General features: G+C 19.3%; 1 pseudogene across 1 annotated transcript in view; it reads right to left on the reverse strand.

Annotated features, from left to right (window-relative positions):
- Positions 1-15,339, reverse strand: part of LOC115895881 — a 28,821-nt pseudogene extending 13,482 nt beyond the window's left edge. Inside the window, exon 1 of the transcript XR_004055958.1 lies at positions 15,334-15,339. The product of XR_004055958.1 is annotated as a protein PRRC2C pseudogene (transcript). The remainder of the gene's footprint in view (positions 1-15,333) is intronic.
- Between the last annotated feature and the right edge of the window lie 9,020 nt (positions 15,340-24,359).

Below are 24,359 nucleotides of genomic sequence, written 5' to 3' on the forward strand. Positions count from 1 at the left end.
GTTATATGTATTATGTCTATATTTTATACGTATATCTATTATATCTATATTTTATACCTATATCTTTTATATCTATATTTTATACCTATAATTATTATATCTATCTTTTATACCTATATCTATTATATATATTATGTCTGTCTTTTACACCTATATCTATTAGGTCCATTATGTCTATATATTATACCTGTATCTATTACAACTATTATGTCTATATTTCATACCTATATCTATTTTATCTATTATATCTATATTATATACCTATATCTGTTATATCTATTATGAATACATTTTATACCTACATGTATTATATCCATTATTTCTATATTTTATACCTATATCTATTATATCTGTATTTTATCTATATCTATTTATTATGTCTATATTTTATACCTATATCTATTATATCTACTATGTCTATATTATATCCCGATATGTACTATGTCTATATTTTATACCTATATCTATTAAATCTATTATGCCTATATTTTATACCACATTATCTGTTATATCTGCATTTTATACCTATATCTATTATGTCTATATTTATACCTATATGTATTATATTTATTATGTTTATATTTTATAACTATATCTATTATATCTATTCTGTCTATATTTTATACCTATATCTTTCATGTCTATATTTCATACATATATCTATTATATCTATTATGTCTATATTTCATACCTATATCTATTATATCTCTTATGGCTATATTTTATACCTCTATTATATCTATTATGTCTATATTTTATACCTCTATCTGTTACATCTATTATGTTTATATTTTATACCTATATCTATTATATCTTTTATATCTATTATGTCTATATTTTATACCTCTGTTATATCTATTGTATCTATTATGTCTGTATTTCATACCTCTATTATATCTATTATATCTATATTTTATAAATATATCTATTATACCTGTTATATCTATATTTTATACCGATGTCTATTATATCTGTCTATATCTATTATATCTATTATGTCTATATTTTATACGTATATCCATATCTATTATGTCTATATTTTTTACCTCTCTTGAATCTATTATGTCTATATTTTATACCTATATCGATTACATCTATTATGTCTATATTATATACCTATAACTATTATATCCATTATGTCTATATTTGATACGTATATCTATTATTTCTATTATGTCTATATTTTATAACTTTATCTATTATATCTATTATATCTATATTTTATACCTGTATCTATTATAAGTATATTTTATACCAATATGTATTACATCTATATTTTATACCTATGTCTATTGCATCTATATTTTATACATATATCTATTATATCTATTATATCTATATTTTATACCTATATCAATTATATCGATATTTTATATCTGTATCTATTATATCCATTATGTCTATATTTTATACCTATATCTATTATATCTATTATGTCTATATTTTCTACCTCTATTATATCTATTATGTCTTTATTTTCTACATATATCTATTATACCTATTTTGTCTATATTTTTTACCTATATCTGTTATATTTATTATGTCTATATTTTATACCTATACCTTCTATGTCTATATTTTATACCTCTATTATATCTATTATGTCTATGTTTTATACCTACGTCTATTATGTCAATATTTTATACCTATATCTATTATATGTATTATGTCTGTATTTTATACCTATATGTATTATATCTATTATGTCAATATTTTATACCTATATTTATTATATCTATTATACCTATATTTTATGCCTATATGTATTATGTTTATATTTTATACCTATATCTATTATATCTATTATGTCTATATTTTATAACTATATCTATTATGTCTATATTTTATACCTATATTTATTATATCTATTTTGCCTATATCTATAATGCATATTATGTCTATGTTTTATACCTGTATCTATTATGCCTATTGTCTATATTTTATGCCTCTATCTATTGTATCTTTTATGCCTATATTTCATAGCTTTATCTATTATATCTATTAGTTCTATATTTTATACCTCTATCTATTACATCTATTATTTCTATATTTTATACGTCTACTACTAAACCTATTATATTTTATACCTCTATGCATTATATCTATTATATCTATTTTGTCTGTATTTTATACCTCTGTCTATTATATCTATTATATCTAAATTTTATACGTCTATCTATTATATCTATTATGTCTATGTTTTATACCTATATCTATTATATCTATTATGTCTATATTTTTTATCTATGTCCATCATAACTATATTTTTACCTTTATCTATTATATCTGTCTTTTACACCCATATCTATTATATCTATTATATTTATATTTTATAATTATATCTATTATATCTATATTTTATACCTGTATCTATTATATCTATTATATCTATATTTTATACATATATCTATTATAGCAATATTTTATACCTGTATCTATTATATCTATTATGTCTATATTTTATACCTATATCTATTATTTCTATATTTTATACCTATATCTATTATAACAATTTTGTCTGTACTTTGTACACAAATGTATTATGTCTATATTTTAAACCTATACGTATTATATCTATTATGTCTGTATTTTATACCTGTATCTATTATATCTATTATCTCTATATTTTATTCCTATATGTATTATATGTATTATGTCTATATTTTATACCTATCTGTTATAATTACTATGTCTATATTTTATACCTATATCTCTTATATCTATTATGTCTATATTTTATACCTATATCTTTTATATCCATTATACATACATTTCATTCCTTTATCTATTATATCTATATTTTATACCTATATCTTTATATTTATTATATCTATATTTTATACCTATATCGATTGCATGTCTTTATATACCTAAATCTATTATGTCTATTAAATCTATATTTTATACCTATATCTATATCTGTTATATCTATATTGTACTCCAATATCTACTATATATATTATATCTGTATTTTATGCCTATATTTATTATATCCATTGTGTCTATATTTAATACCTATATCTTTTATATCTATTATGTCTATATTTTATACCTATATCTATTATATCTATTAAGTCTATATTTTATACCTATATCTATTATATTTATTATGTGTGTATTTTATAACTATACCTATTATGTCTGTATTTTATATCTACATCTATTATATTAGTTATGTCTATACTTTATACCTCTATCTTTTATACCTATATTTTATACCTATGTCTATTATACCTATTATATCTGCACTTTATACCCAAATCTATTATATCTGTATTTTATACCTATATCTATTATATGTATTATGTCTATATTTTATACCTGTATCTATTATATCTATTATGTCTATATTTTAAACCTATATCTATTATATGTATTATGTCTATGTTTTATACCAATATGTGTGATATCTATTATGTCTATATTTTATACCTATATCATTTATATCTATATTTAATTCCTATATCTATTATATCTATTATATTTATATTTTATAACTGTATGTATTATATCTATATTTTGTACCAATATCCATTATATCTGTTTTTTATACCTATACCTATTATATCTATTATATCTATATTTCATACCTATATCTATTATATATATATTTTATACCTATATGTATTATATCTATTATGCCTATGATTTATACCCATATCTATTATATCTATTAGATCTATATTTTATAGCTATATCTATTATATCTATTAGGTCTATATTTTTTACTTATATCTATTATGTGTATATTTTAAAACTATATCTATTATGTCGATATTTTATACATATATCTATTATGTCTGTTATGTCTATATTTTATACCTATATATATAATATCTATCATGTCTATATTTTCTACCTATATCTATTATATCTATTATGTCTATATTTTATACCTATACCTATTATGTCTATATTTCATACCTATATCTATTATATCTATTATGTCTATATTTTACACCTGTGTCTACTATGTCTCCATTTAATACCTATATCTCTTATATCTATTATGTCTATATTATTTAGCTACATCTATTATATCTAATATATCTATAATGTATACCTATATCTATTATATCTATTATATCTATATTTTATAACTATATCTCATATCTATTATCTCTGTATTTTATACCTATATCTATTATATCTATTATATCTATTTTTTACACCTATATCTCTTATAACTCTATTTTATACCTTTATCTGTTATCTGTGTATTTTATATCTTTATTATATCTATTATATTTATATTTTAAAATTATATATATTATATCTATATTTTATTCCTGTATCTATATCAATCTATATTTTATACCTATATCTATTATATCTATTATGTCTATATTTTATACTTGTATCTATTATATCTATTATATCTATATTTTATACCTATATCTATTATATCTATATTTTATTTCTGTATCTATTATATCTATTATGTCTGTATTTTATATCTATATCTATTATATCTATTATGTCTATATTTTATACCTATAACTATTATGACTACATTTTATACCTATATCTGTTTTATATATTATGTTTATATTTTATACCTATATCTATTATATCTCTTATGTCTATATTTTATACCTATATCTGTTATATCTGTTATGTCTATATTTTATACCTATATATACTATATCTGTTATGTCTATATTTTATACCTCTATCTTTCATGCCTATATTTTATACCTATATCTATCATATCTATTATGTTTGTACTTAATACCCAAATCTATTATGTCTTATTTTATACCTGTATCTTTTATATCTATTATGTCTATATTTTATACTTATATCTATTATATCTATTATGTGTATATTTAATACCTATATCTATTATATCTATTATGTCTATGTTTTATACCGATATCTATTATATCTATTACGTCTATATTTTATACCGATATCTATTATACTTACTATGTCTATATTTTATACGTATATCTATTATATCTATTATGTCTATATTGTACCACTGTATCTATTATATCTATGATGTCTATATTTCATACCTATATCTATTATGTCTATATTTTATACCTATATCTATTATATCTATTATGTGTATATTTTATACCTGTATCTATTATATCTATTATGTCTGTATTTCATACCTCTATCCATTACATCTATTAAGTGTATAATTTATACCTCTATCTATTATATCTATTATGTCTATATTTTACACCTCTATCTATTATATCTATTATGTCTATATTTTATACCTCTAATATATATATTATGTCTATATTTTATAGCTATTATGTATTATATCTATTATGTCTATATTTTATACCTATATCTGTTATATCTATTATGTCTAAATTTTATACCTCTCTTATATCTATTATGTCCATATTTTATACCTATTATGTATTATATCTATTACGTCTATATTTTATACCTATATCTATTATATCTATTAATCTATATTTTTATCTATATCTATTATATCTACATTTTATACCTATATGCATTATATCTATTATATCTACATTTTATACTTGTATCTATAATATCAATTATATCTATATTTTATACCTATAACTATTTTATATATATTTTATGCCTATATCTATTATATCTATTTTGTCTATAATTTATACCTGTATTTACTGTATCTATTATGTCTATATTTTATACCTACATCTATTATGTCTATATTTTATACCTATATCTAGTATATCTATTATGTCTATATTTTATACCTATGTCTATTATATCTATTATGTCTAAATTTTATACCTGTCTTATATCTATTATGACCATATTTTATACCTATATCTATTATATCTACTATGTCTATGTTTTATATGTATGTCTATTATATCTATTATAACTATATTTTATACCGATATCTATTATATCTATATTTTATTCCTATATCTATTATATCTATTATATCTATATTTTATACCAATATCTGTATCTGTTATCCATATTTTATACCTATATCTATTATATATATTTTATCCATATTTTATACCTATATCTATTATATCTATATCTATATTTGATACCTATATCTATTATATCTATATTTTATACCTATATCTATGATATCTATTATGTCTATATTTTATACCTATATCTATTATGTCTATATTTTATACCTATATCTATGATATCCATTATGTCTACATTTTATTCCTATATTTATTATATCTCTTATGTCTATATTTTGTACCTATATCTACTATTTCTATATTTTATACCTGTATCTATTTTATCTATTATGTCTATATTTTATACCTATCATATTATGTCTATATTTCATACCTATATCTATTATATCTATTATGTCTATAGTTCATGCGTATATCTATTATTTCTATATTTTATACCTATATCTATTATAAGTCTTATGCCTATATTTCATTTTATTTTTTTATTTTTTATTTTTTGAGACAGTGTCTCGCTCTTTCGCCCAGGCTGAAGTGCAGTGGTCGGATCTCAGCTCACTGCAAACTCCGCCTCCCGGGTTTAAGCCATTCTCCTGCCTCAGCCTCCCGAGTAGCTGGGACTACAGGCGTCTGCCACCTCGCCCGGCTAGTTTTTTGTATTTTTTAGTAAAGACGAGGTTTCCCCGTGTTAGCCAGGAGGGTCTCGATTTCCGGACCTCGTGATCCACCCGTCTCGGCCTCCGAAAGTGCTGGGATTACAGGCTTGAGCCACCGCGCCCGGGCTTATGTCTATATTTTATAACTATGTCTATTATAACTCTTATGTCTATATTTTATACCTGTATCTATTATGTCTATATTTTATACCTCCATCTATTATATCTATTATGTCTCTATTTGATACCTATATCTATTATATCTATTATGTCTATATTTTATACCAATATCTATTATATCTATTATGTCCATATTTTGTACCTATATCTATTATGTCTATATTTGATACCTATATCTATTATATCTATTATGTCTATATTTTATATCAATGTCTATTATATCTATTATGTCTATATTTTATACCTATACTTATTATATCTATTATGTCTACATTTTATACATCTATCTATTATATCTATTATGTCTATATTTTATACCTATTTCTATTATGTCTATAATGTGTATATTTTATACCTATACCTATTATATCTATTATGAGTATATTTTATACCTATATCTATTATGTCTATATTTTATATCTATATCTATTATATCTACTATGTCTATATTTTATTCGTATGTGTATTATATATATTATGTCTATATTAAATACCTATATCTATTATACCTATAATACCTATATTTTATACCTATATCTATTACATCTATTATATATGTATTTTATACCTATATCTGTTACATGCATTATATCTGTATTTTATATCTGTATCGATTATATCTATATTTTATAGCTATATGTATTATATCTATTATATCTATATTTTTTACATATATCTTTTATATCTATTATATGTACATTTTATACCTATATCTATTATATCTATGTTTTATACCTATGTCTATTATATCTATTATATATGTATTTTATACCTATGTTTACATCTATCATATGTATATTTTATACCTACATCTATTATGTATATTATATTTGTATTATATACCTATATATAATATGTCTATTATATCTATATTTGATACCTATATCTATTATGTCTATATTTTATAACTATATCTATGCTACCTATTATGTCTATATTTTATATCTATATCTATTATATCTATTATGTCTATATTTTCTAGCTTTATCTTTCATAACTATTGTATCTATATTTTATACCTATATCTATTATATTATTATATCTATATTTTATAAATCTATGTATTATGTCAATATTTTATACCTTTATATATTATATCTATTATATCTATAATTTATACCTATATCTATTATGTCTATTTATATAGATATATGTATTATAATAATTATGTCTATATTTTATACAATATCTATTATGTCTATATGTTATAACTATATCGATTATATCTTTTGTGTCTATATTTTACACCTATACCTATTATGTCTATTAGGTCCATATTTTATACTATATCTATTATATCTATTGTGTCTATTTTTTATGCCCATATCTATTATATCCATTATATCTATATTTTATACCTGTATCTATTATATCTATATTTTATAGCTATATCAATTATATCTATATTTTATACCTATATCTATTATATCTATTATGTGTATATTTTATAAACATATCTCTCATGTCTATAGTTTATACCTATATCTATTATATCTATTATGTCTATATTTTATACCTATATCTATTATATCTATTATGTCTCTATTTTATACCTATATCTATTATATCGATATTTTATACCTATATCTATTATATCTCTATTCTATACCCCTATCTATTATATCTTTTATGTCTATATTTTATTCCGATATCTATTATATCTCTTATGTCTATATTTTATACCTATGTCTATTACATCTATTTTGTCTATATTTTATACCTATATCTATATCTATTGTGTCTGTATTTCATACCTATATCTATTATATCTATTACGTCTATATTTTATACCTATATCTATTATGTAGATATTTTATTCCTATATCTATTATATCTATTATGGCTATATTTTATACCTACATCTATTATATCTATTATGTCTATATTTTATATCTACATCTATTATAACTGTAATGTCTACATTTTATGGGTATATCTATTATGTCTATATTTTATACCTATATTTATTATGTCTGTATTTTATACCTATATCTATTATGACTTTATTTTATACCTATATCTATTATATCTATTATGTCTATACTTTATAACTGTATCTATTATATCTATTATGTCTATATTTAATACCTATATCTATAATGTCTATATTTTATACCTGTATCTGTTATATCTATTATGTCTATATTGTATACCTATATCTATTATGTCTACAATTTATACCTATATATATTATATCTATGATGTCTATATTTTATAACTGTCTATTATATCTATGATGTCTATATTGTATACCTATACATATTATATCTATTATGTCTATATTTAAAAGCTATATCTATTTTATCTATTATGTCTATATTGTATACCTATATCTATTATATCTATTATGTCTATATTTAATACGTATATCTATTTTATCTTTTATGTCTATATTTTCTACCTATATCTATTATATCTATTACATCTGTATTTTATACCTATATCTATTATAACTATATTTTATACCTATATCTATTGCATCGCTATTTTATACCTATATCTATTATATCTATTATATTTATTTTTTATAATTATATCTATTATATCTATATTTTATTCCTGTATCTATTATATCTATTATATCTACATTTTATAGCTATATCTATTATATCTATATTTTATACGTATCTCTATTATATCTATTATATCTACATTTTATACATATATCTATTGTATCTATATTTTATACCTGTGTCTATTATATCTATTATGTCTATATTTTATACCTATATGAATAATATGTATATTTTATAACTGTATGTATTACATCTATATATTATTCCTATATCTATTATATCTATGATGTCTATATTTTATACGTATATCTATTATATCCATTATGTCTATATTTTATGCCTATATCTGTTTTATTTCTTATGACTATATTATATACCTATGTATATTATATCTATTATGACTTATTTTTTACCTTTATCTATTATATCGATTATGTCTACATTTTATACCTATATCTATTATATCTATTATGTCTATATTTTATAACTATATCTATTATATCTATTATATCTATTTTTTATACCTACATCTATTATATCTTTATTTTATACCTATATCTATTATGTCTATATTTTATACCTATAACTATTATGTCTATATTTTATACATATATCTATTATGTCTGTTATGTCTATATTTTATATCTATATCTATTATATCTATATTTTATACCTATGTCTATTATATCTATTATATCCATATTTTATATCCATATCTATATTTTATACCTGTATCTATTCTATCTATTGTATCTATATTTTATATCTATATCTATTATATCCATATTTTATACCTGTATCTATATCTATTATATCTTTATTTTATATCTATATCTATTATATCCATTATATCTATATTTTATATTTCTATGTACTATGTCTATTATATCTATGTTTTATACCTATATCTATTATATCTAGTATATCTATATTTCATACCTATATCTATAATACCTCTATATTTTTAATATATCTATATCCATTTTATCTATATTTTATGACTATATCTATTATTTCTATTATATGTATATTTTATACATATATATATTATATCTATTATATCTATATTTTATACCTCTAGTTATTATAACTGTATTTTATACCTATATCTCTTATATCCATTATGTCTATATTTTGTACGTGTATCTATTTTGTGTATAATTTATACCTCTGTCTATTAGATCTATTATGTCTGTATTTTATACCTATATCGAGTATGTCCATGTTTTACACCTGTAACTATTTTATCTATTATATCTATATTTCATACCTATATCTATTACATCTATTATGTCTATATCTATTTTATCAAATATGTCTATATTTTATACCTATATCGATTATGTCTATTATGTCTATATTTTAAAACTATATCTATTGTATATATTATGTCTATATTTTATACGTCTACATATTATATCTATTATGTCTCTATTTTATACCTCTATCAATTATATCTATTATGTCCATATTTTATACCTCTACCTATTATATCTATTATATGTATATTTCATACCTCTGTCTATTATATCTATTATGTCTATACTTCACACCTCTATCTATAATATCTGTTATGTCCATATTTTATATCTCTATCTATTATATCTATTATGTCTATATTTTATAACTATATCTACTATATCTATTATGTCTCTATTTTGTACCTATATCTATTATATCTATTATGTCTGTATCTATTATATCTATTATGTCTATATTTTATATCTATATCTACTATATCTACTAGGTCTATATATTGTACCTACATCTATTATATATATTATGTCTATAATTTATACCAATATATATTATATCTATTATGTCTATATTGTATATCTGTACCTATGATGTCTATATCGTATACCTATATCTATTATGTGTATATTCTATACCTATATCTTTTATATCTATTATGTCTATATTTTATACTATATCATGTCTATATGTTTTACCTATATCTATTTTATCTATTATGTCTATCTTTTATACCTATAAATATTATATCTATTATATCTATATTTCATACCTATATATATTATATCAATTATGTCTACATTTTATACCGATATCTATTATATCTATTATGTCTATATTTTATTCCTCTATCTGTTACATCTATTATATCTATATTTTATACCTATATCTATTATAACTATATTTTATACCAATATTTCTTATATCTATATTTCATACCTATATCTATTATATCTATTATATTTATATTTTATAATTAGGTCTATTATATCTATATTTTATACTTATATATATTATATCTATTATATCTATATTTTATGCCTGTATCAATTATATCTATATTTTATACATATATCTATTATATCTAATATATCTATATTTTATACCTATATCGATTATATCTATATTTCGTACCTTTATGTATTATATCTAATATGTCTGCATTTTACTCCTGTATCTATTATGTGCATATTTCATACCTATATCTACTATATTTATTATGTCTTTACTTTATACCTATATCTGTTATATCTATTATGTCTATATTTTATACCTATACATATCCATTATGTCTATATTTTATACCTATATCTATTATATCTATTATGTCTATATTTTACAACTATATCTATTATATCTATTATGTCTATATTTTATACCTCTATCTATTATATCTATTATGTCTATATTTTAAACCTCCATTATATCTATTATGTCTATATTTTACACCTCTATCTATTATGTCTATTATGTCTATATTTTATAACTATATTTATTATATCTATTATGATTATATTTTATACATATATCTATTATGTCTATATTTTAACTATATCTATCATGTACATTATGTGTATATTTTATACCTATATCTATTATATCTATTATATCTGTATTTTATTCCCATATCTATTATATCTATTATGTCTATATTATATACATATATCTATTTTATCTATTATGTATATATTTTATGCTTACATCTATTATATCTATTATGTCTATATTTCATACCTATATGTATTATATATATTATGTCTATATTTCATACCCATATCTATTATGTCTATATTTTATACCTATATCTATTATATCTAATATGTCTGTATTTTACTCCTGTATCAATTATGTCTATATTTTATACCTCTATCTATTATATCTATTATGTCTATATTTTATACCTATATTTATTATATCTTTATGTCTATATTTTATACCTATATATATTATATCTATTATGTCTCTATTTTATACCTATATCTATTATATCTATTATGTCTATATTGTACAACTATATCTATTATATCTATTATGACTATATTTTATTCCTCTATTATATCTATTATGTCCATATTTTACACCTCTATCTATTATATCTATTATGTCTATATTTTATACCTCTATTATGTCTATTATGTCTATATTATATAACTATATTTACTATATCTATTATGATTATATTTTATACATATATTTATTATGTCTATATTTTATACCTATATCTATTTTACCTATTACGTCTATATTTTATACCTATATTTATTTAATTTATTGTGACTATACTTCATAGCTATATCTATTATGTCTATATTTCATACCAATATCCATTATAACTATTATGTCTATATTTTATATCGTTATCTATTATATCTATTATGTCTATATTTTATACCTATATCTATTATATTTGTTATGTCTATATTTCATACCTATATTTATTATATCCACTATATCCATTTTTTATACCTATATCTATTAAGTCTATATTTGATACCTATATCTATTATATCTATTATGTCTATATTTGATACATACATCTATTATAGCAATTATGTCTGTATTTTATACCTATATCCATTATATCTACTATGTCTATATTTTCTCTCTCTATTATATCTATTATATCTATATTTATAACTCTATCAATTATATCTATTATGTTTATATTTTATACCTCTATATATTTTATCTATTATGCCTATATTTTTTACCTATATCTATGATATCTATCATGTCTATATTTTATACCAATATCTATTATATTTATAATGTCTATATTTTATACCTATATCTACTATGTCTATATTTTATACCTATCTGTTATATCCATTATGTCTATATTTTATACCTGTATCTCATATATATTATGTCGATATTTTATATATTTTTTTATTATATCTATTATGTCTATATTTCATACATATACTTATTATGTCTATATTTTATACCTATATCTATTATATCCGTTATACCTATATTTTATACCTTTATCTATTATATCTATTAAGTCTATATTTTGTACCTATATTATATCTATATTTTATACCTATATCTACTATATCTATTATATCTATATTTTATACCTATATCTATTATACCTATATTTTATACCTATATCTATTGTATCTCTTTTTACACCTATATCTGTGTCTCTTATATCTATATTTTATACCTATATCTATATCTGTAATATCTATATTTTATTCCTCTATCTTTTATATATATTATATCTATATTTTATGCCTATCTTTATTATATCTGTTATGTCTATATTTAATACCTATATCTATTATATCTATTCTGTCTGTATTTTATACCTCTCTTATATGTATTATGTCCATATTTTATACCTATTTCTATTATATCTAATACGCCTATATTTTATACCTATATCTATTATATCTTTTATGTCTATATTTTATACCTATATCTATTATATCTCTATTTTATACCTCTCTTATACTTATTATGTGTGTATTTTATACCTTTATCTATTATGTCTATATTTTATATCTACATCTATTATATCTGTTATGTCTATATTTTCTACCTCTATCTTTTATGCCCATATTTTATACCTATATCTATTATATCTATTATGTCTGTACTTTATACCCAAATCTATTATGTCTATGTTTTTTACATATATCTCTTATATCTATTATGTCTATATTTCATACCTGTATCTATTATATCTATTATGTCTGTTTTATTCCTATATATATTATAACTATTATGTCTATATTTACACCGATATCTAGTATATCTATTTTGACTATATTTTATAACTTTATCTATTATACCTATTATGTCTATATTTTATTCCTATATCTATTATGTCTATATTTACTACCTATATGAATTATGTCAATATTTTCTACCTATATCTATTTTAGGTATTATGTCTATGTTTTATACCTATATCTATTATATCTATTATGTCTATATTTCATGCCTTTATCTATTATATCAATTATATCTATATTTTATACCTATATCAATTATATGTATATTTGATACCCATATCCATTACATCTATTATGTCTATATTTTATACCTATATCTATTATATCTATTATGTCTACATCTTATACATATATCTATTATATCTATTATGTCTATATTTTATACCTATATCTATTATATCTATTATGTCTGTATTTTATACCTACATGTATTATATCTATTATGTCTATATTTTATACTTATATCTATTATATCAATTATGTCTATATTTTATACCAATATCTATTATATCTACTATGTCTGTATTTTATACCTATATCTAATATATTTATTATATCAATGTGTTTTACCTATATCAATAAAGCTATTATGTCTGTATTTTATACATATATCTATTATATCTATTATGTCTATATCTTATACCTATGTCGATTATATCTATTATGTCTTTATTTTAAACCTATACCTATTATATATATTATGTCTATATTTCATACCTATATCTATTATAACCATTATGTCTGTATTTTATACCTATATCTATTATATATATGATGTCTATATTTTACACCTATTTCGATTATATCTATTATATCTATATTTTATACCTATATCTAGTTTATCTATTATATCTATATTATTTACGTGTATCCATTTTATCTATTATGTCTATATTTTGTACCTATATCTATTATGTCTATTATGTCTATATTGTATACCTATATCTATTATATCTATTATGTCTGTATTTTATAACTACATCTATTATGTCTATTATGTCTATATTTTATACCTCTATCTATTACATCTATATTTTATACCTATATTTATTATGTCTATATTTCATACCTTCATTTTTATAACACTTATGTCTATGTATTATACCTATATCTATTATATCTATTATTTCTATATTTTATACCGATATCTATTATATCCATTATGTCTATATTTTATACCTATATCTATTATATCTACTATGTCTATATTTTACACCTATATCTATTATATCTATTACGTCTATTACTTATACCCATCTCTATTATATCTATTATGTTTATATTTTATACCTATATCTATTATATCTATGTCTATATTTTATACCTATATCGATTTTGTCTATAGTTTATACCTATTTCAATTATGTCTGTATTTTATTCCTATATCTATTATATCTCTTATGTCTACATTTTATACCTATATCAATTATATCTATTTTGTCTATCTTTTATACCTATATCTATTATATCTATTATGTCTATATTTTATACCTATATCTCTTATATCTATTATGTCTATATTTTATATGTATATCGATTATATCTATTATATCTATATTTTATACCAATATCTATCATATCCATTATGTCTATATTTTATATCTATATCTATTATATCCATTATGTCTATAATTTATACCTGTATCTATTATATCTACTGTGTCTATATTTTACTCCTATATCTATTATATCTATTACGTCTATATTTTATACCCATCCCTATTATATCTATTATGATTATATTTTATACCTATATCTATTATATCTATGTCTATATTTTATACCTATATCTATTTTGTCTATATTTTGTACCTATATCTATTAAATCTATTATGTCTATATTTTATATCTATATCTATTATGTCTATATTTTATACCTATAACTATTATATCTATTTTGTCTATATTTTATACCTATATCTACTATATCTATATTTTATACCTATATCTATTATATCTATTATGTCTGTATTTTACACCTATATCTATTATATCTATTATGTCTCTATTTTATACCTATATCTATTATATGTATTGTGTCGATATTTTATACCTATACCTATTATATCTGTATTTTATTCCTATATCTATTATATCTATTATGTCCATAGTTTATACCTATACGCATTATGTCTATATTTTGTACCTATATCTATTATATCTATTATGTCTCTATTTTATACCTATATGTATTATATCTATTATGTCTGTATTTCATACCTATATCTATTATATTTATTATATTTATATTTTATAATTATATCTATTATATCTATATTTTATACCTGTATCTATTATAACTATTATATGTATATTTTATATCTATATCTATTTTATCTATATTTTATACTTATGCCTATTATATCTATTATGTCTATATTTTATACCTATGTCTATTATATCTATTATGTCTATAATGTATACCTATACTTATTATATCTATTATGTCTACATTTTATACATCTCTCCATTGAATCTATTATGTCTATATTTTATACCTATATCTATTATGTCAATTATGTGTATATTTTAAACCTGTATCTTTTATATCTATATTTTATGCCTATATCAATTATATCTATATTTTATACGTATATCTATTATATCTATATTTTATACCTATATCTATTATATCTATATTTCATACCTTTATCTATTATATCCATTATGTCTTTATTTTACTCCTATATCTATTATGTCTATATTTTATACCTATATGTATTATATCTATTATGTCTATATTGTATACCTATATCTATTATATCTATTCTGTCTATACTTTATACCTATAAATATTATAACAATTATGTTTATATTTTATACCTATATCTATTATATCTATTATGTCTATATTTTATGCCTATATTTATTATGTCTATATTTTATACCTATGTTTAATATATGTATTATGTCTATATTTTATACCTATAGGTATTATATCTCTTATGTCTATATTTTATACTTATATCTATATCTATTATGACTATATTTTCTACCTATATCTATTATGTCTATGTTTTAAACCTATATCTATTATATCTTTTGTGTCTATATTTTATACCTATATCTATTATGATTATTATGTCTATATTTTACCTCTAGCAATAGTATCTGTAATGTCTATAATTTATACATCTATCCATTATGTCTATTATGTCTTCTTTTGTAACTCTATGCATTATATATATTATGTCGATATTTTATACCTATATCTGTTATATCTATTATGTCTATATTTTATACCTATATCTATTATACCTATTATGTCTATATTTTATACCTATATCTATTATATCTATTATGTCTATATTTTACCTCTATTACATCTATTATGTCTATAATTTATACATCTATCTATTATGTCTATTATGTCTATATTTTATACCTCCATTTATTATATCTATTATGTCTATATTTTATACCTCTATCTCTTATATCTATTGTGTCGATAATTTATACCGCTATTATATCTATTATGTCTATATTTTGTACCTTTATCTATTATATATATTATGTCTGTATCATTTATATCTATTATGTCTATATTTTATACCTATATCTGTTATATCTATTATGTCTATATTTTATACTTCTATTATGTCTATTATATCGATATTTTATAACTATATTTATTGTATCTATTATGATTGTATTTTATACATATATCTATTATGTCTATATTTTTCCTATATCTATCATATATATTATGTGTATATTTTATACCTATATCTATTATATATATCATATATATATTTTATACCCATATCTATTATATCTATTATGGCTATATTTTATACCTATATCTATTTTATCTTTTCTGTCTATATTTTATACCTCCATCTATTATATCTATTGTGTCTATACTTTATACCTATATCCATTATGTCCATATTTTATATCTTTATCTCTTATATCTATTATGTCTATATGTTATACTTCTATCTTTTATATCTATTATATCTGTATTTTATGCCTATATCTATTATTTCTATATTTTTTACCTATATCTATTACATATATTATGTCTATATTTTATACCTATATCTATTATGTCTGTATTTTATACCTATATCTATTATATCTATTATGTCTATATTTAATACCTATATCTATTATATCTATTATGTCTATATTTTATACCTCTATCTATTATATCTACTATGTCTATATTTTATATCAATATCTATTTATATATTATATCTATTATGTCTAAATATTATAACTATATCTATTATGTCTATATTTTAGACCAATATTTATTATGTCTGTATTTCATACCTACATCTATTATATCTATTATGTCTATATTTTATACCTATATCTATTATATCTATTATGTCTACATTTTATACCTATGTCTTTTATGTCTATATTTTATACCTATATCTATTATATCTAATATGTCTATGTTTTATAGCTATTTCTATTATATCTATTATGTCTTTATTTTATACCTATATCTATGAAATCTATTATGTCTCTATTGTATACCTATATTTGTTATATCAATTATGTCTGTATTTTTACCTATATCTATTATATCTATTATGTCTATATTGTACACCTATATCTTTTGTATGTATTATGTTTATATTTTATACCGATATCTATTATATCTATTATGTCTCTACTTTATACCTATATCTATTATGTCTATATTTTATACCTGTATCGATTATATTTATTATGTCTATATTTTATACCTATATCTATTAGACCTCTTATGTCTATATTTTATACCTATATCGATAATATCTATATTTTATCTATATCTATTATATTTATTATATCTATATTTTATACCTATATCTATTATATCTGTTATGTATATATTATATACCTATATCTATTATGTCTATATTTTATACCTATATGTATTATATATATTATGCCTGTATTTTATACCCCTATTATATCTGTTATATCTATATTTTTTACCTATATCTATTATGTCTATATTATATACCTATATGTATTATATCTTTTATGTCTATATTTTATAAGTACATCTATTGTATCTATTATGGCTATGTTTTATACCTATATCTGTTAGGTAGATATTTTATACCTGTATCTATTATATCAATTATGTCTATATTTTACACCTATATCTCTTATATCTATTATGTCTATATTTTATACTTCTGTCTATTATATCTATTATATCTGTATTTTATGCCTATATCTATAATGTCTATATTTTATAATTATATATATTATATCTATTATGTCTATATTTTATACCTATATCTATTATGTCTATATTTTATACCTATATCTGTTATGTCTATATTTTATACCTATATCTATTATGTCTCTATTTAATACCTATATCTATTATATCTATTATGTCTCTATTTTATACGTATATCTATTATATCTATTAGGTCTATAATTTATACCTATATCTAGTATATCTATTTTGTCTATGTCTATTCTACGTATTATGTCTGTAATTTATACCTATATCTATTATATCTATTGTCTATATATTATACCTATATCTATTATGTCTATAGTTTATACCTATAACTATTATATTTATTATGTCTATATTTTATACCTATATCTATTGTATCTATGATGTTTACATTTATACCTATATCTATTATATCTATTAAGTCTATGTTTTATACCTATATCTATTATATCTATTATGTCTATATTTTATACCTATATCTATTATATCTATTATGTCTATATTTTATCCCTCTATTATATCTATTATGTGTATATTTCATAACTCTATCAATTATATCTATTATGTCTATATTTTATACCTCTATTATATCTATTATGCCTATATTTCATACCTATATCTATTATATCTATTATGTCTATATTTTATATCTGTATCCATTATGTCTATTATGTTTATATTTTATACCTATATATATTGTATCCATTATGTCTATATGGTATACCTATATCTATTAAGTCTATATTTTAAACCAATTTTTATTATATCTTTTATGTCTATGTATTATACCTATATCTATTATGTCTATATTTTATACCTGTATCCCATATGTCTATATTTTAAACCTATATCTATTATAACGATTATGTCTATATTTTAGAAGTATATCTGTTAAATCTATTCTGTCTCTATTTTACACCGATATCTATTATGTGTATATTTCATACCTATATCTATTATATCTATTATGTCTATACTTTATAACTATATGTATTATATCTATTATGTCTATATTTTATACCTATAATTATTATATCTATTTTGTCTATATCTATGTATTATGTCTATATTTTGTAACTGTATCTATTATATCTATTGTCTATATTTTATACCACTATCTATTATATCCATTATGTCTATATTTCATACCTATATCTATTATAACCATTATGTCTATTCTTTGTACCTATATCTACTATGTCAATATTTTATACCTATATCTATTATAATTATTATGTCTATATTTGATACCTATATCTATTATATCTATTATGTCTATATTTTATACCTTTATCTGTTATATCTCTTATGTCTATATTTTATACCTATATCTATTATGTCTATATTTTATACCTATATCTATTATATCTACTATGTCTATATTTTACACCTATATTTATTATATCTATTACGTCTATATTTTATAACCATCTCTATTATATCTATTATGCTTATATTTTATACCTATATCTATTATGTCTATGTCTATATTTTATACCTATACCTATTTTGTCTATATTTTATACCTATGTCTATTATGTCTATATTTTATACAAATATCTATTTTATCTACTATGTCTATATTTTATACCTATATCTATTTTATCTATTATGTCTATATTTTATACCTATATCTATTAAATCTATTATGTCTATATTTTATACCTATATCTTTTATGTCTGTGTTTTGTACCTATAGCTCTTATACCTATTGTATCTATTATGTCTGTATTTTGTACCTATATCTATTATATCTATTTTATCTATATTTTATACCTATATCTATTGTATCTATTATGTCTATATTTGATACCTATATCTGTTATATCTATTATGTCTATATTTCATAACTATATCTTTTATATATATTACGTCTATATTTTATACCGATATCTGTCATATCAATTTTGTCTGTATTTTAAACGTATATCTATTATGTCTGTATTTTATACTTATATCTCTTATATCTATTATGTCTGTATTTTATACCTATATATATTATATCTATTATGTCTATATTTTATACCTATAACTATTATATCTATTTTGTCTATATTTTATATCTATATCTATTATATCTATTATGTTTATATTTTATACCTATAATTATTATATCTAATATGTCTATATTTTTTACCTATATCTATTATATCTATATTTTATATCTATATCTATTATGTCTTTATTTTATACCTATAACTATTATATCTATTTTGTCTATATTTTATACCTATATCTATTGTATCTATTATGTCTATATTTTATACCTATAGTTATTATATCTAATATGTCTATATTTTATACCTATATCTATTATGTCTATATTTTATATCTATATCTATTATGTCTATATTTTGTTCCTGTATCTATTATATCTATTATGTCTATATTTTATAGCTACAATTATTATATCTAATATTTCTATATTTTATACCTATATCTATTATGTCCGTATTTTCTATCAACATCTATTATATCTATTATGTCTATATTTTATACCAATATCTATTGTATCTATTATTTCTATATCTTATACATATATCTATTATGTCTATTGTGTCTATATTTCATACTTATAACTATTATATCTATTATGTCTATATTTTATACCTATATCTTTTATATCTATTTTGTCTATATTTTATATATATTTCAATTATATCTATATTTTATTCCTATATCTATTATATCTATTATGTCTATATTTTATACCTATATCTATTATATCTATTATGTCTATATTTTATACCTATATCTATTATATCGATTATGTCTTTATCTTATACCTATATCTATTATATCTATTATGTCTATATTTTATACCTATATCTTTTATATCTATTTTGTCTGTATTTTATACCTATTTCAATTATGTGTATATTTTATTCCTTTATCTATTATATCTATTCTGTCTATATTTTACACCTATATCTATTATATCTATTATGTCTATATTTTATTCCTATATCTATTATATCTATTATGTCTGTATTTTATACCTATATCTATTATATCGATTATGTCTATATCTTATACCTATATCTATTATATCTATTATGTCCATATATTATACTTATATCTATTATATCTATTATGTCTATATTTTATACCTATATCTTTTATATCTATTTTGTCTATATTTTATTCCTATTTCAATTATGTCTATATTTTATTCCTATATCGATTATGTGTATTATGTCTACATTTTATAGCTATATCTATTATATCTATTATGTCTATATTTCATGCCTATATCTATTATAACCATTATGTCTATATTTTCTACCTATATCTATGATGTCTATATTTTATACCTATATGTATTATAATTATTATGTCTATATTTGATCCGTGTATCTATTTTATCTATTATGTCTGTATTTTATACCTATATCTATAATGTCTATATTTTATTCCTATATCTATTATATCTATTATGTCTGTATTTTATACCTATATCTATTATATCTATTATGTCTATATTTGATACCTATATCTATTATATCTACTATGTCTATATTTTACACCTATATCTATTATATCTCTTACGTCTATATTTTATACCCATCTCTATTATATCTATTATGTTTATATTTTATACCTATATCTATTATATCTATGTCTATATTTTATACCTATATCTACTATGTGTATATTTTATACCAATATCTATTATGTCTATGTTTCATACCCATATTGATCATACCTATTATGTCTATATTTCATACCTATATCTCTTATAACCATTATGTCTATATTTTATACCTGTATCTATTATGTCTACATTTTATACCTATATCTATTATAATTTTTATGTCTATATTTGATACGTATATACATTATATCTATTATGTCTATATTTTATACCTATTTCTATTATATTTATTATGTCTATATTTTATACCAATATCTATAATGTCTATATTTGTTACCTATATCTGTCATATCTATTATGTCTATATTTTTTACCTATATCTATTATATCTATTGTGTCTATATTTTATACCTATATCTCTTATATCCATTATGTCTATATTTTATACCTATATGTATTATATCTACTATGTCTATATTTTATGCCTATATCTATTATATCTATTATGTCTATATTTTATACCTACATCTATTATATCTGTTATGTCTAAATATTATACCTATATCTATTATGTCTATATTTCGTACCTATATCTATTATAACCATTATGTCTATACTTTGTACCTATATCTATTATGTCAATATTTTATACCTATATCTATTATAATTATTATGTCTATATTTGATACCTGTATCTATTATATCTATTATGTCTATATATTATACTTATTTCTATTATGTCTATATTTAATACCTATAACTATTATGTCTATATTTTATACCTATATTATATCTATTATGTCTATATTTTATACCTATATCTATTATATCCATTATGTCTATGTTTTATAACTATATCCATTAAATCTATTATGTCTATATTTTATACCGATATCTATTATGTCTCTATTTTATACCTATATTTATTATATCTATTATGTCTATATTTTATAACTATATCTATTAAATCTATTATGTCTATATTTATACCGATATCTATTATGTCTCTATTTTATACCTATATTTATTATATCTATTCTGTCTATATTTTGTACCTATATCTATTAAATCTATTTTGTCTATATTTTATATCTATATCTATTATGTCTATATTTTATACCTATATCTATTATATCTATTATGTCTATATTTTATGCCTATAATTATTATATCTAATATGTCTATATTTTATACCTATATCTATTATGTCTATATTTTATATCTGTATCTATTATATCTGTCTATATTTTATACCTATATCTATTGTATCTATTATGTCTATATCTTTTTTTTTTTTTAA

This window comes from Rhinopithecus roxellana, unplaced genomic scaffold, assembly GCF_007565055.1.
Source record: "Rhinopithecus roxellana isolate Shanxi Qingling unplaced genomic scaffold, ASM756505v1 contig3505, whole genome shotgun sequence".
In the NCBI taxonomy this organism is placed as follows: Eukaryota; Metazoa; Chordata; class Mammalia; order Primates; family Cercopithecidae; genus Rhinopithecus; species Rhinopithecus roxellana.